This window comes from Triturus cristatus, chromosome 8 (genome assembly GCF_964204655.1).
Source record: "Triturus cristatus chromosome 8, aTriCri1.1, whole genome shotgun sequence".
In the NCBI taxonomy this organism is placed as follows: Eukaryota; Metazoa; Chordata; class Amphibia; order Caudata; family Salamandridae; genus Triturus; species Triturus cristatus.
This window is the reverse complement of record NC_140591.1, coordinates 92,278,933-92,292,330: the sequence shown is the minus strand read 5'-3', so window position 1 is coordinate 92,292,330 and position 13,398 is coordinate 92,278,933. Positions and strand designations below refer to the sequence as shown.

The 13,398-nt window shown below is 53.3% G+C and overlaps 4 non-coding genes and 2 pseudogenes across 4 annotated transcripts; all 6 read left to right on the top strand.

Moving 5' to 3' along the window:
- Positions 1-1,415: 1,415 nt before the first annotated feature.
- Positions 1,416-1,534, top strand: LOC146801422 (5S ribosomal RNA). Its single transcript, XR_014968143.1, has one exon. It is a non-coding gene; the product is annotated as a 5S ribosomal RNA (ribosomal RNA).
- Positions 1,535-2,490: 956 nt separating this feature from the next.
- On the top strand, positions 2,491-2,609 carry LOC146801421 (5S ribosomal RNA). Its single transcript, XR_014968330.1, has one exon. It is a non-coding gene; the product is annotated as a 5S ribosomal RNA (ribosomal RNA).
- Positions 2,610-5,486: 2,877 nt separating this feature from the next.
- On the top strand, positions 5,487-5,605 carry LOC146801420 (5S ribosomal RNA). Its single transcript, XR_014968343.1, has one exon. It is a non-coding gene; the product is annotated as a 5S ribosomal RNA (ribosomal RNA).
- Positions 5,606-6,561: 956 nt separating this feature from the next.
- On the top strand, positions 6,562-6,670 carry LOC146801419 (5S ribosomal RNA; annotated as a pseudogene).
- A 2,876-nt stretch (positions 6,671-9,546) lies between these two features.
- LOC146801418 (5S ribosomal RNA) lies at positions 9,547-9,665 on the top strand. Its single transcript, XR_014968142.1, has one exon. It is a non-coding gene; the product is annotated as a 5S ribosomal RNA (ribosomal RNA).
- A 956-nt stretch (positions 9,666-10,621) lies between these two features.
- Positions 10,622-10,730, top strand: LOC146801417 (5S ribosomal RNA; annotated as a pseudogene).
- The last annotated feature ends 2,668 nt before the right edge of the window (positions 10,731-13,398 follow it).

Below are 13,398 nucleotides of genomic sequence, written 5' to 3'. Positions count from 1 at the left end.
GTATCAGAGCGCTTTACAGGATTGAGGGGGAGGAAAACAACGCATAAGGATGGGAGGGATCAGATTGGGAGAGATAGGGATACAATATACAGGAGGAGCACGCAGTCTGAGGTCCAAGCTACATGTGGGAGAAAATTGAAGCATGCAGATAAAAAAACCATACAAGAAGGTTTCCATATCCACGAGGTGCACCCCGTCTGAGGTCGAAGCTACATGTGGGATAACAAATTAGAGCGGGTAGTTACATGTACAAGAAGGCGCGCAGTCTCAGCTCTTGGGGGGGATGCCCAGGAGTCCAGAAAAATGTGTCATCCGTGGAGGCCGTGGATAATGCCGAGTTGGAGGGTGGAACAAGCCTATGAGGTGATTGTAAAGTATTCATTAGATGAGCTATTTTCCCATTAAAGAAAGTTTTGGTCTCCTTCTTAAAGTGTGCCAGTGACGGAAGTCTTCTGATGGAGGGTGGGAGAGAGTTCCAGATTCTTGGAGCGGCCCCAGAGAAGGCTCGATTGTAGGTTTTTTTCTTCCCGAAGCGTGCTTTTTGGCATATCGGGAGTTTCTGGCCTGTCCGGATATCACGAGTTTTTGTGCAAGAAATGTAGGTGAATTCGCGTACAGAGCTTTGTGAGTTATGCAAGCCGCTTTAAATTGTATTCTGGCCTTCAGGGGAAGCCAGTTCAGAGCTTTGAGGCAGGGGGAGAAATGTGGTCAAATGTTGTTTCAACCCGTTGCGAGTCTGGCGGCGGTGTTGAGGCAGGCTTTCAATGGGGCCAGACAGTTCTTGGGTAGCCCTGCAAGAGTAGAGCATCCATATTCAAGTTTAGAAATGACTAGGGCCTGGGTTGCCATTTCAAGGCCGGACACATCGAGGAAGGGTTTTAGGTTTCTTGGGTAGCTCAGGTGGAATCTAGCCGTTCTGGCCAGCGCGTTTATATGGCCATGCATATGCAAGCTGCCGTCAAGGGTTATTCCCAGGGATTTCGCCGACTCAATAATGGTAGGAGGGCAGTTTAGTGCAGTGATGGTCTTGATCCATTCCTGGAAGTCTGGATTTGGTTTGGGTGGGGAGATCAGAGGGAATTCCGTTTTGTTTGCGTGGAGTTTAAGCTGGTTGCTGGTGAGCCAGTGGACTGCCAGCTTCAGTGCCTCGTTTAGGGAGAAAATGTCCTCAGGGAAAGAGATTTTTATGTAGACCTGTGAACGGTGGGCGTACATAAGGTAGGAGATGTTGGCGGCAGAAGTGTGAAATAAGCAAGTGCACGGCTGGTGAAAGCCAGGGCTGTGCTTGGCTATCTGTAGCAAGCTTGCCAAGGGAGGGCAGTTGTTGAAGGGAAGTGTGCAAGTGTGCGCAGCGCAGAAGGTTCCAGAGTGGCGGGTGGTGTCAGCACAAGAGGCCTGAACAGGCAGCCTCCCATGCCTACGGCCATACCACCCTGAATGCGCCCGATCTCGTCCGATCTCGGAAGCTAAGCAGGGTCGGGCCTGGTTAGTACTTGGATGGGAGACCGCCTGGGAATACCAGGTGCTGTAGGCATTTTGCCACTCGCTGCTGCGCGTCCCCTGCACAATCACACCTAATCTTCCTGGCTCATAGCATTTTCTAACAAATATACATATATTCTGCTCTCCTCCTCTCCCTCCTCCTCTTTGTTTTTTTTTTTTATTTATTTATAAAGAAACCGGCAACGAGTTTACAATATGCGTGGCCCTTAACTTTAAACTCGAAAACTGAAAGAAAATGAAGAAAAACTTTGCCCTAAGACAGGACAGAGGACCCCTAGCTAAGGCTGGGGAGCTGCTGCAAGCTGCCGCTGCTGATGGGCTGCGCCGGCCCCGGTTCCGGGGGCCCCCCTCCCTCGGCTGGGCTGTCCGAGGCAGCCCGGGAGCAGGGGCCCGCTGAGGCGGAGAGCCAGGCCCGTGACATTAAGGGCCATGGACCCAGGCAGTACTCGGACCCTCGCCTCACTCTCTTTTCTATACGGACAGAGGGGGCGGGGCACGGACATTATTTGCATATGAGGGGCCAGTTCTTGGTGTTTTTTCTTTTTTTACAAAAAGACAGGAGACTTGCGGCAGCCAGAGATTGAGGGTAAAGAAGTTGCCTCCCCAGAGTTCGGGTGAGCATCAGCTGCTGAGCGGGAGTCCCTGCAGCCCCCGGCACATAGAGAAGTGTCCCGAGCAGAGTGCCTTGGAGGCCAGGGCGAAGCAAGTGCCTGGAGGCCAGTGCGAAGCAAGGCTAGGCGGCGCTTGTTAAAAAGGTCCGGCTGCTGGTCTGCTGCTAATGCCGGCCCCTAAAGAAGGGTGGTCGCAGCCAGCCTGTGCGAAAGTGTAAAGTAAGCAAGTGCAAGAGAGGGCTGTGCTTGGCAGTGTGCAGGAAGTTTGATATGGAGGGCAGGTGTTAAAGGGAAATGTGCAAAGGTACTCGAGGGACGCCTGGTGATGACACGCGGGCTGCCGCAGCACAAGAGGCCTGAACAGGCACGCTCTCGTGCCTACGGCCATATCACCCTGAATGCGCCCGATCTCGTCCGATCTCGGAAGCTAAGCAGGGTCGGGCCTGGTTAGTACTTGGATGGGAGACCGCCTGGGAATACCAGGTGCTGTAGGCATTTTGCCTCTCTGACCAATGGCACTTCCGTTTTTTTGGGGGCGGGATCTATTCTACTCTTTTATTTTTTGTTTCTTAAAAAAAAAAAAAAACGCCATCAGGTTCGCAACACTCAGGGCCCATAACTTTCCGCTCGGATATTGAACATTCGGCTGCGCTTTACACTGGGTCCAGAAAGAAAAAAAGCTGTGCCATAAGACAGAACACGGGACCGACTCCAACACCCCCTCCCCCCCCCCCCCCCCCACCCCCACCCCAACCCCGCAAGATGTGGTTTTCTTCTCTCGGCGGCGCAGAGCTGCTGCACGGGCCAGCATCGGTTCCAGGTCCCCATCTATTGGCTTTCCCCAGCAGCCCGAAAGCAGGGGGGGTGAGCCGGAGAGCCAGGCAGCGAGGGCCGCCGAGTACAACCGAGAGGGGTGCGGGGCGCACACACACGCACACACATACGCACTCACTTACACCCATGCATTCACAAGCAGACACTCGCACACACCCCGTACACAACACTCACTCACAAATACACATACATTCATACATGCGCACACGAACAAACGAACCAAACGGCGTCAAGAAAAAAGCAACACTTACCTGCTGCAGGCCTCCGGGAGCTGCCAAGAGGGTTGCCACTGCTACCTTGGTCAGCCAATGAGGGGAGGCAGCAGTCGCTCACTCGTTACAGAGCAGGATGGGGACAGAGTCGGTGACAGACACTCGGCCGTTGGCGCTTCGGGGTTTAAAAATGAAGCGTCCAGCTACGAGGCTTTCACTGAAGCTCTCCCTCAACAGGAGGGGAGGGCCTCAAGGACCTTTTGCTGAGCCGAGGAGGTCAGGCCCACCAGAGCTGTGACATCCTCAGCCCAGCAAACCTCAGCTTAGGCAGCCGGGAGCCTGCGCATTTAGCGCATCTCCAACTCCTGGCCTGAACATAAAGAGTGTCTGTCAAGCTGACCTTTCTTCAGCCTGACATACACTCCTTATGTCCAAAAGGGCGGGGGCGTGGCCTCACCGCCTTTAAGGACGGGCGGCTGCTGAAGTCAGGCCGTTGGCAACGAGGACCACGCAACCATAGAGCACTCAGACCCTCATCTCAGTCTCTCTTCTCTATACACACGGTGGCAGGCCCTGGACATGGACGTGATTTGCATACGAGGGCTCGGTCTCTGATAAAAAAAAGAAAAGAAAACTTGCAGCCAGAGCTCCCTGGGAAAAAAAATTGCCATGCCAATGCTTCTGCGGGTGAGCATGAGTTGAAGAGTTGTAGTCCGGCAGCCCCTGCCACATGGCGGAGCGGCCCGATAGAGTGCCTTAGAGCCCAGTGCAAAGCAAGGCCAGGCTCTTGGTGAAAACACCAGGCTGCTGGTTTGCTAGCTCCCCAGCTGGCACCTATAGGGAGGTCGGAGCCTGCGTGTCATTTATTTATTTATTTATAGTTTTATAGAGCGCGAACCAGACCCGTGAGGGTATCAGAGCGCTTTACAGGATTGAGGGGGAGGAAAACAACGCATAAGGATGGGAGGGATCAGATTGGGAGAGATAGGGATACAATATACAGGAGGAGCACGCAGTCTGAGGTCCAAGCTACATGTGGGAGAAAATTGAAGCATGCAGATAAAAAAACCATACAAGAAGGTTTCCATATCCACGAGGTGCACCCCGTCTGAGGTCGAAGCTACATGTGGGATAACAAATTAGAGCGGGTAGTTACATGTACAAGAAGGCGCGCAGTCTCAGCTCTTGGGGGGGATGCCCAGGAGTCCAGAAAAATGTGTCATCCGTGGAGGCCGTGGATAATGCCGAGTTGGAGGGTGGAACAAGCCTATGAGGTGATTGTAAAGTATTCATTAGATGAGCTATTTTCCCATTAAAGAAAGTTTTGGTCTCCTTCTTAAAGTGTGCCAGTGACGGAAGTCTTCTGATGGAGGGTGGGAGAGAGTTCCAGATTCTTGGAGCGGCCCCAGAGAAGGCTCGATTGTAGGTTTTTTTCTTCCCGAAGCGTGCTTTTTGGCATATCGGGAGTTTCTGGCCTGTCCGGATATCACGAGTTTTTGTGCAAGAAATGTAGGTGAATTCGCGTACAGAGCTTTGTGAGTTATGCAAGCCGCTTTAAATTGTATTCTGGCCTTCAGGGGAAGCCAGTTCAGAGCTTTGAGGCAGGGGGAGAAATGTGGTCAAATGTTGTTTCAACCCGTTGCGAGTCTGGCGGCGGTGTTGAGGCAGGCTTTCAATGGGGCCAGACAGTTCTTGGGTAGCCCTGCAAGAGTAGAGCATCCATATTCAAGTTTAGAAATGACTAGGGCCTGGGTTGCCATTTCAAGGCCGGACACATCGAGGAAGGGTTTTAGGTTTCTTGGGTAGCTCAGGTGGAATCTAGCCGTTCTGGCCAGCGCGTTTATATGGCCATGCATATGCAAGCTGCCGTCAAGGGTTATTCCCAGGGATTTCGCCGACTCAATAATGGTAGGAGGGCAGTTTAGTGCAGTGATGGTCTTGATCCATTCCTGGAAGTCTGGATTTGGTTTGGGTGGGGAGATCAGAGGGAATTCCGTTTTGTTTGCGTGGAGTTTAAGCTGGTTGCTGGTGAGCCAGTGGACTGCCAGCTTCAGTGCCTCGTTTAGGGAGAAAATGTCCTCAGGGAAAGAGATTTTTATGTAGACCTGTGAACGGTGGGCGTACATAAGGTAGGAGATGTTGGCGGCAGAAGTGTGAAATAAGCAAGTGCACGGCTGGTGAAAGCCAGGGCTGTGCTTGGCTATCTGTAGCAAGCTTGCCAAGGGAGGGCAGTTGTTGAAGGGAAGTGTGCAAGTGTGCGCAGCGCAGAAGGTTCCAGAGTGGCGGGTGGTGTCAGCACAAGAGGCCTGAACAGGCAGCCTCCCATGCCTACGGCCATACCACCCTGAATGCGCCCGATCTCGTCCGATCTCGGAAGCTAAGCAGGGTCGGGCCTGGTTAGTACTTGGATGGGAGACCGCCTGGGAATACAAGGTGCTGTAGGCATTTTGCCACTCGCTGCTGCGCGTCCCCTGCACAATCACACCTAATCTTCCTGGCTCATAGCATTTTCTAACAAATATACATATATTCTGCTCTCCTCCTCTCCCTCCTCCTCTTTGTTTTTTTTTTTTATTTATTTATAAAGAAACCGGCAACGAGTTTACAATATGCGTGGCCCTTAACTTTAAACTCGAAAACTGAAAGAAAATGAAGAAAAACTTTGCCCTAAGACAGGACAGAGGACCCCTAGCTAAGGCTGGGGAGCTGCTGCAAGCTGCCGCTGCTGATGGGCTGCGCCGGCCCCGGTTCCGGGGGCCCCCCTCCCTCGGCTGGGCTGTCCGAGGCAGCCCGGGAGCAGGGGCCCGCTGAGGCGGAGAGCCAGGCCCGTGACATTAAGGGCCATGGACCCAGGCAGTACTCGGACCCTCGCCTCACTCTCTTTTCTATACGGACAGAGGGGGCGGGGCACGGACATTATTTGCATATGAGGGGCCAGTTCTTGGTGTTTTTTCTTTTTTTACAAAAAGACAGGAGACTTGCGGCAGCCAGAGATTGAGGGTAAAGAAGTTGCCTCCCCAGAGTTCGGGTGAGCATCAGCTGCTGAGCGGGAGTCCCTGCAGCCCCCGGCACATAGAGAAGTGTCCCGAGCAGAGTGCCTTGGAGGCCAGGGCGAAGCAAGTGCCTGGAGGCCAGTGCGAAGCAAGGCTAGGCGGCGCTTGTTAAAAAGGTCCGGCTGCTGGTCTGCTGCTAATGCCGGCCCCTAAAGAAGGGTGGTCGCAGCCAGCCTGTGCGAAAGTGTAAAGTAAGCAAGTGCAAGAGAGGGCTGTGCTTGGCAGTGTGCAGGAAGTTTGATATGGAGGGCAGGTGTTAAAGGGAAATGTGCAAAGGTACTCGAGGGACGCCTGGTGATGACAAGCGGGCTGCCGCAGCACAAGAGGCCTGAACAGGCACGCTCTCGTGCCTACGGCCATACCACCCTGAATGCGCCCGATCTCGGAAGCTAAGCAGGGTCGGGCCTGGTTAGTACTTGGATGGGAGACCGCCTGGGAATACCAGGTGCTGTAGGCATTTTGCCTCTCTGACCAATGGCACTTCCGTTTTTTTGGGGGCGGGATCTATTCTACTCTTTTATTTTTTGTTTCTTAAAAAAAAAAAAAAACGCCATCAGGTTCGCAACACTCAGGGCCCATAACTTTCCGCTCGGATATTGAACATTCGGCTGCGCTTTACACTGGGTCCAGAAAGAAAAAAAGCTGTGCCATAAGACAGAACACGGGACCGACTCCAACACCCCCTCCCCCCCCCCCCCCCCACCCCCACCCCAACCCCGCAAGATGTGGTTTTCTTCTCTCGGCGGCGCAGAGCTGCTGCACGGGCCAGCATCGGTTCCAGGTCCCCATCTATTGGCTTTCCCCAGCAGCCCGAAAGCAGGGGGGGTGAGCCGGAGAGCCAGGCAGCGAGGGCCGCCGAGTACAACCGAGAGGGGTGCGGGGCGCACACACACGCACACACATACGCACTCACTTACACCCATGCATTCACAAGCAGACACTCGCACACACCCCGTACACAACACTCACTCACAAATACACATACATTCATACATGCGCACACGAACAAACGAACCAAACGGCGTCAAGAAAAAAGCAACACTTACCTGCTGCAGGCCTCCGGGAGCTGCCAAGAGGGTTGCCACTGCTACCTTGGTCAGCCAATGAGGGGAGGCAGCAGTCGCTCACTCGTTACAGAGCAGGATGGGGACAGAGTCGGTGACAGACACTCGGCCGTTGGCGCTTCGGGGTTTAAAAATGAAGCGTCCAGCTACGAGGCTTTCACTGAAGCTCTCCCTCAACAGGAGGGGAGGGCCTCAAGGACCTTTTGCTGAGCCGAGGAGGTCAGGCCCACCAGAGCTGTGACATCCTCAGCCCAGCAAACCTCAGCTTAGGCAGCCGGGAGCCTGCGCATTTAGCGCATCTCCAACTCCTGGCCTGAACATAAAGAGTGTCTGTCAAGCTGACCTTTCTTCAGCCTGACATACACTCCTTATGTCCAAAAGGGCGGGGGCGTGGCCTCACCGCCTTTAAGGACGGGCGGCTGCTGAAGTCAGGCCGTTGGCAACGAGGACCACGCAACCATAGAGCACTCAGACCCTCATCTCAGTCTCTCTTCTCTATACACACGGTGGCAGGCCCTGGACATGGACGTGATTTGCATACGAGGGCTCGGTCTCTGATAAAAAAAAGAAAAGAAAACTTGCAGCCAGAGCTCCCTGGGAAAAAAAATTGCCATGCCAATGCTTCTGCGGGTGAGCATGAGTTGAAGAGTTGTAGTCCGGCAGCCCCTGCCACATGGCGGAGCGGCCCGATAGAGTGCCTTAGAGCCCAGTGCAAAGCAAGGCCAGGCTCTTGGTGAAAACACCAGGCTGCTGGTTTGCTAGCTCCCCAGCTGGCACCTATAGGGAGGTCGGAGCCTGCGTGTCATTTATTTATTTATTTATAGTTTTATAGAGCGCGAACCAGACCCGTGAGGGTATCAGAGCGCTTTACAGGATTGAGGGGGAGGAAAACAACGCATAAGGATGGGAGGGATCAGATTGGGAGAGATAGGGATACAATATACAGGAGGAGCACGCAGTCTGAGGTCCAAGCTACATGTGGGAGAAAATTGAAGCATGCAGATAAAAAAACCATACAAGAAGGTTTCCATATCCACGAGGTGCACCCCGTCTGAGGTCGAAGCTACATGTGGGATAACAAATTAGAGCGGGTAGTTACATGTACAAGAAGGCGCGCAGTCTCAGCTCTTGGGGGGGATGCCCAGGAGTCCAGAAAAATGTGTCATCCGTGGAGGCCGTGGATAATGCCGAGTTGGAGGGTGGAACAAGCCTATGAGGTGATTGTAAAGTATTCATTAGATGAGCTATTTTCCCATTAAAGAAAGTTTTGGTCTCCTTCTTAAAGTGTGCCAGTGACGGAAGTCTTCTGATGGAGGGTGGGAGAGAGTTCCAGATTCTTGGAGCGGCCCCAGAGAAGGCTCGATTGTAGGTTTTTTTCTTCCCGAAGCGTGCTTTTTGGCATATCGGGAGTTTCTGGCCTGTCCGGATATCACGAGTTTTTGTGCAAGAAATGTAGGTGAATTCGCGTACAGAGCTTTGTGAGTTATGCAAGCCGCTTTAAATTGTATTCTGGCCTTCAGGGGAAGCCAGTTCAGAGCTTTGAGGCAGGGGGAGAAATGTGGTCAAATGTTGTTTCAACCCGTTGCGAGTCTGGCGGCGGTGTTGAGGCAGGCTTTCAATGGGGCCAGACAGTTCTTGGGTAGCCCTGCAAGAGTAGAGCATCCATATTCAAGTTTAGAAATGACTAGGGCCTGGGTTGCCATTTCAAGGCCGGACACATCGAGGAAGGGTTTTAGGTTTCTTGGGTAGCTCAGGTGGAATCTAGCCGTTCTGGCCAGCGCGTTTATATGGCCATGCATATGCAAGCTGCCGTCAAGGGTTATTCCCAGGGATTTCGCCGACTCAATAATGGTAGGAGGGCAGTTTAGTGCAGTGATGGTCTTGATCCATTCCTGGAAGTCTGGATTTGGTTTGGGTGGGGAGATCAGAGGGAATTCCGTTTTGTTTGCGTGGAGTTTAAGCTGGTTGCTGGTGAGCCAGTGGACTGCCAGCTTCAGTGCCTCGTTTAGGGAGAAAATGTCCTCAGGGAAAGAGATTTTTATGTAGACCTGTGAACGGTGGGCGTACATAAGGTAGGAGATGTTGGCGGCAGAAGTGTGAAATAAGCAAGTGCACGGCTGGTGAAAGCCAGGGCTGTGCTTGGCTATCTGTAGCAAGCTTGCCAAGGGAGGGCAGTTGTTGAAGGGAAGTGTGCAAGTGTGCGCAGCGCAGAAGGTTCCAGAGTGGCGGGTGGTGTCAGCACAAGAGGCCTGAACAGGCAGCCTCCCATGCCTACGGCCATACCACCCTGAATGCGCCCGATCTCGTCCGATCTCGGAAGCTAAGCAGGGTCGGGCCTGGTTAGTACTTGGATGGGAGACCGCCTGGGAATACCAGGTGCTGTAGGCATTTTGCCACTCGCTGCTGCGCGTCCCCTGCACAATCACACCTAATCTTCCTGGCTCATAGCATTTTCTAACAAATATACATATATTCTGCTCTCCTCCTCTCCCTCCTCCTCTTTGTTTTTTTTTTTTATTTATTTATAAAGAAACCGGCAACGAGTTTACAATATGCGTGGCCCTTAACTTTAAACTCGAAAACTGAAAGAAAATGAAGAAAAACTTTGCCCTAAGACAGGACAGAGGACCCCTAGCTAAGGCTGGGGAGCTGCTGCAAGCTGCCGCTGCTGATGGGCTGCGCCGGCCCCGGTTCCGGGGGCCCCCCTCCCTCGGCTGGGCTGTCCGAGGCAGCCCGGGAGCAGGGGCCCGCTGAGGCGGAGAGCCAGGCCCGTGACATTAAGGGCCATGGACCCAGGCAGTACTCGGACCCTCGCCTCACTCTCTTTTCTATACGGACAGAGGGGGCGGGGCACGGACATTATTTGCATATGAGGGGCCAGTTCTTGGTGTTTTTTCTTTTTTTACAAAAAGACAGGAGACTTGCGGCAGCCAGAGATTGAGGGTAAAGAAGTTGCCTCCCCAGAGTTCGGGTGAGCATCAGCTGCTGAGCGGGAGTCCCTGCAGCCCCCGGCACATAGAGAAGTGTCCCGAGCAGAGTGCCTTGGAGGCCAGGGCGAAGCAAGTGCCTGGAGGCCAGTGCGAAGCAAGGCTAGGCGGCGCTTGTTAAAAAGGTCCGGCTGCTGGTCTGCTGCTAATGCCGGCCCCTAAAGAAGGGTGGTCGCAGCCAGCCTGTGCGAAAGTGTAAAGTAAGCAAGTGCAAGAGAGGGCTGTGCTTGGCAGTGTGCAGGAAGTTTGATATGGAGGGCAGGTGTTAAAGGGAAATGTGCAAAGGTACTCGAGGGACGCCTGGTGATGACAAGCGGGCTGCCGCAGCACAAGAGGCCTGAACAGGCACGCTCTCGTGCCTACGGCCATACCACCCTGAATGCGCCCGATCTCGGAAGCTAAGCAGGGTCGGGCCTGGTTAGTACTTGGATGGGAGACCGCCTGGGAATACCAGGTGCTGTAGGCATTTTGCCTCTCTGACCAATGGCACTTCCGTTTTTTTGGGGGCGGGATCTATTCTACTCTTTTATTTTTTGTTTCTTAAAAAAAAAAAAAAACGCCATCAGGTTCGCAACACTCAGGGCCCATAACTTTCCGCTCGGATATTGAACATTCGGCTGCGCTTTACACTGGGTCCAGAAAGAAAAAAAGCTGTGCCATAAGACAGAACACGGGACCGACTCCAACACCCCCTCCCCCCCCCCCCCCCCCACCCCCACCCCAACCCCGCAAGATGTGGTTTTCTTCTCTCGGCGGCGCAGAGCTGCTGCACGGGCCAGCATCGGTTCCAGGTCCCCATCTATTGGCTTTCCCCAGCAGCCCGAAAGCAGGGGGGGTGAGCCGGAGAGCCAGGCAGCGAGGGCCGCCGAGTACAACCGAGAGGGGTGCGGGGCGCACACACACGCACACACATACGCACTCACTTACACCCATGCATTCACAAGCAGACACTCGCACACACCCCGTACACAACACTCACTCACAAATACACATACATTCATACATGCGCACACGAACAAACGAACCAAACGGCGTCAAGAAAAAAGCAACACTTACCTGCTGCAGGCCTCCGGGAGCTGCCAAGAGGGTTGCCACTGCTACCTTGGTCAGCCAATGAGGGGAGGCAGCAGTCGCTCACTCGTTACAGAGCAGGATGGGGACAGAGTCGGTGACAGACACTCGGCCGTTGGCGCTTCGGGGTTTAAAAATGAAGCGTCCAGCTACGAGGCTTTCACTGAAGCTCTCCCTCAACAGGAGGGGAGGGCCTCAAGGACCTTTTGCTGAGCCGAGGAGGTCAGGCCCACCAGAGCTGTGACATCCTCAGCCCAGCAAACCTCAGCTTAGGCAGCCGGGAGCCTGCGCATTTAGCGCATCTCCAACTCCTGGCCTGAACATAAAGAGTGTCTGTCAAGCTGACCTTTCTTCAGCCTGACATACACTCCTTATGTCCAAAAGGGCGGGGGCGTGGCCTCACCGCCTTTAAGGACGGGCGGCTGCTGAAGTCAGGCCGTTGGCAACGAGGACCACGCAACCATAGAGCACTCAGACCCTCATCTCAGTCTCTCTTCTCTATACACACGGTGGCAGGCCCTGGACATGGACGTGATTTGCATACGAGGGCTCGGTCTCTGATAAAAAAAAGAAAAGAAAACTTGCAGCCAGAGCTCCCTGGGAAAAAAAATTGCCATGCCAATGCTTCTGCGGGTGAGCATGAGTTGAAGAGTTGTAGTCCGGCAGCCCCTGCCACATGGCGGAGCGGCCCGATAGAGTGCCTTAGAGCCCAGTGCAAAGCAAGGCCAGGCTCTTGGTGAAAACACCAGGCTGCTGGTTTGCTAGCTCCCCAGCTGGCACCTATAGGGAGGTCGGAGCCTGCGTGTCATTTATTTATTTATTTATAGTTTTATAGAGCGCGAACCAGACCCGTGAGGGTATCAGAGCGCTTTACAGGATTGAGGGGGAGGAAAACAACGCATAAGGATGGGAGGGATCAGATTGGGAGAGATAGGGATACAATATACAGGAGGAGCACGCAGTCTGAGGTCCAAGCTACATGTGGGAGAAAATTGAAGCATGCAGATAAAAAAACCATACAAGAAGGTTTCCATATCCACGAGGTGCACCCCGTCTGAGGTCGAAGCTACATGTGGGATAACAAATTAGAGCGGGTAGTTACATGTACAAGAAGGCGCGCAGTCTCAGCTCTTGGGGGGGATGCCCAGGAGTCCAGAAAAATGTGTCATCCGTGGAGGCCGTGGATAATGCCGAGTTGGAGGGTGGAACAAGCCTATGAGGTGATTGTAAAGTATTCATTAGATGAGCTATTTTCCCATTAAAGAAAGTTTTGGTCTCCTTCTTAAAGTGTGCCAGTGACGGAAGTCTTCTGATGGAGGGTGGGAGAGAGTTCCAGATTCTTGGAGCGGCCCCAGAGAAGGCTCGATTGTAGGTTTTTTTCTTCCCGAAGCGTGCTTTTTGGCATATCGGGAGTTTCTGGCCTGTCCGGATATCACGAGTTTTTGTGCAAGAAATGTAGGTGAATTCGCGTACAGAGCTTTGTGAGTTATGCAAGCCGCTTTAAATTGTATTCTGGCCTTCAGGGGAAGCCAGTTCAGAGCTTTGAGGCAGGGGGAGAAATGTGGTCAAATGTTGTTTCAACCCGTTGCGAGTCTGGCGGCGGTGTTGAGGCAGGCTTTCAATGGGGCCAGACAGTTCTTGGGTAGCCCTGCAAGAGTAGAGCATCCATATTCAAGTTTAGAAATGACTAGGGCCTGGGTTGCCATTTCAAGGCCGGACACATCGAGGAAGGGTTTTAGGTTTCTTGGGTAGCTCAGGTGGAATCTAGCCGTTCTGGCCAGCGCGTTTATATGGCCATGCATATGCAAGCTGCCGTCAAGGGTTATTCCCAGGGATTTCGCCGACTCAATAATGGTAGGAGGGCAGTTTAGTGCAGTGATGGTCTTGATCCATTCCTGGAAGTCTGGATTTGGTTTGGGTGGGGAGATCAGAGGGAATTCCGTTTTGTTTGCGTGGAGTTTAAGCTGGTTGCTGGTGAGCCAGTGGACTGCCAGCTTCAGTGCCTCGTTTAGGGAGAAAATGTCCTCAGGGAAAGAGATTTTTATGTAGACCTGTGAACGGTG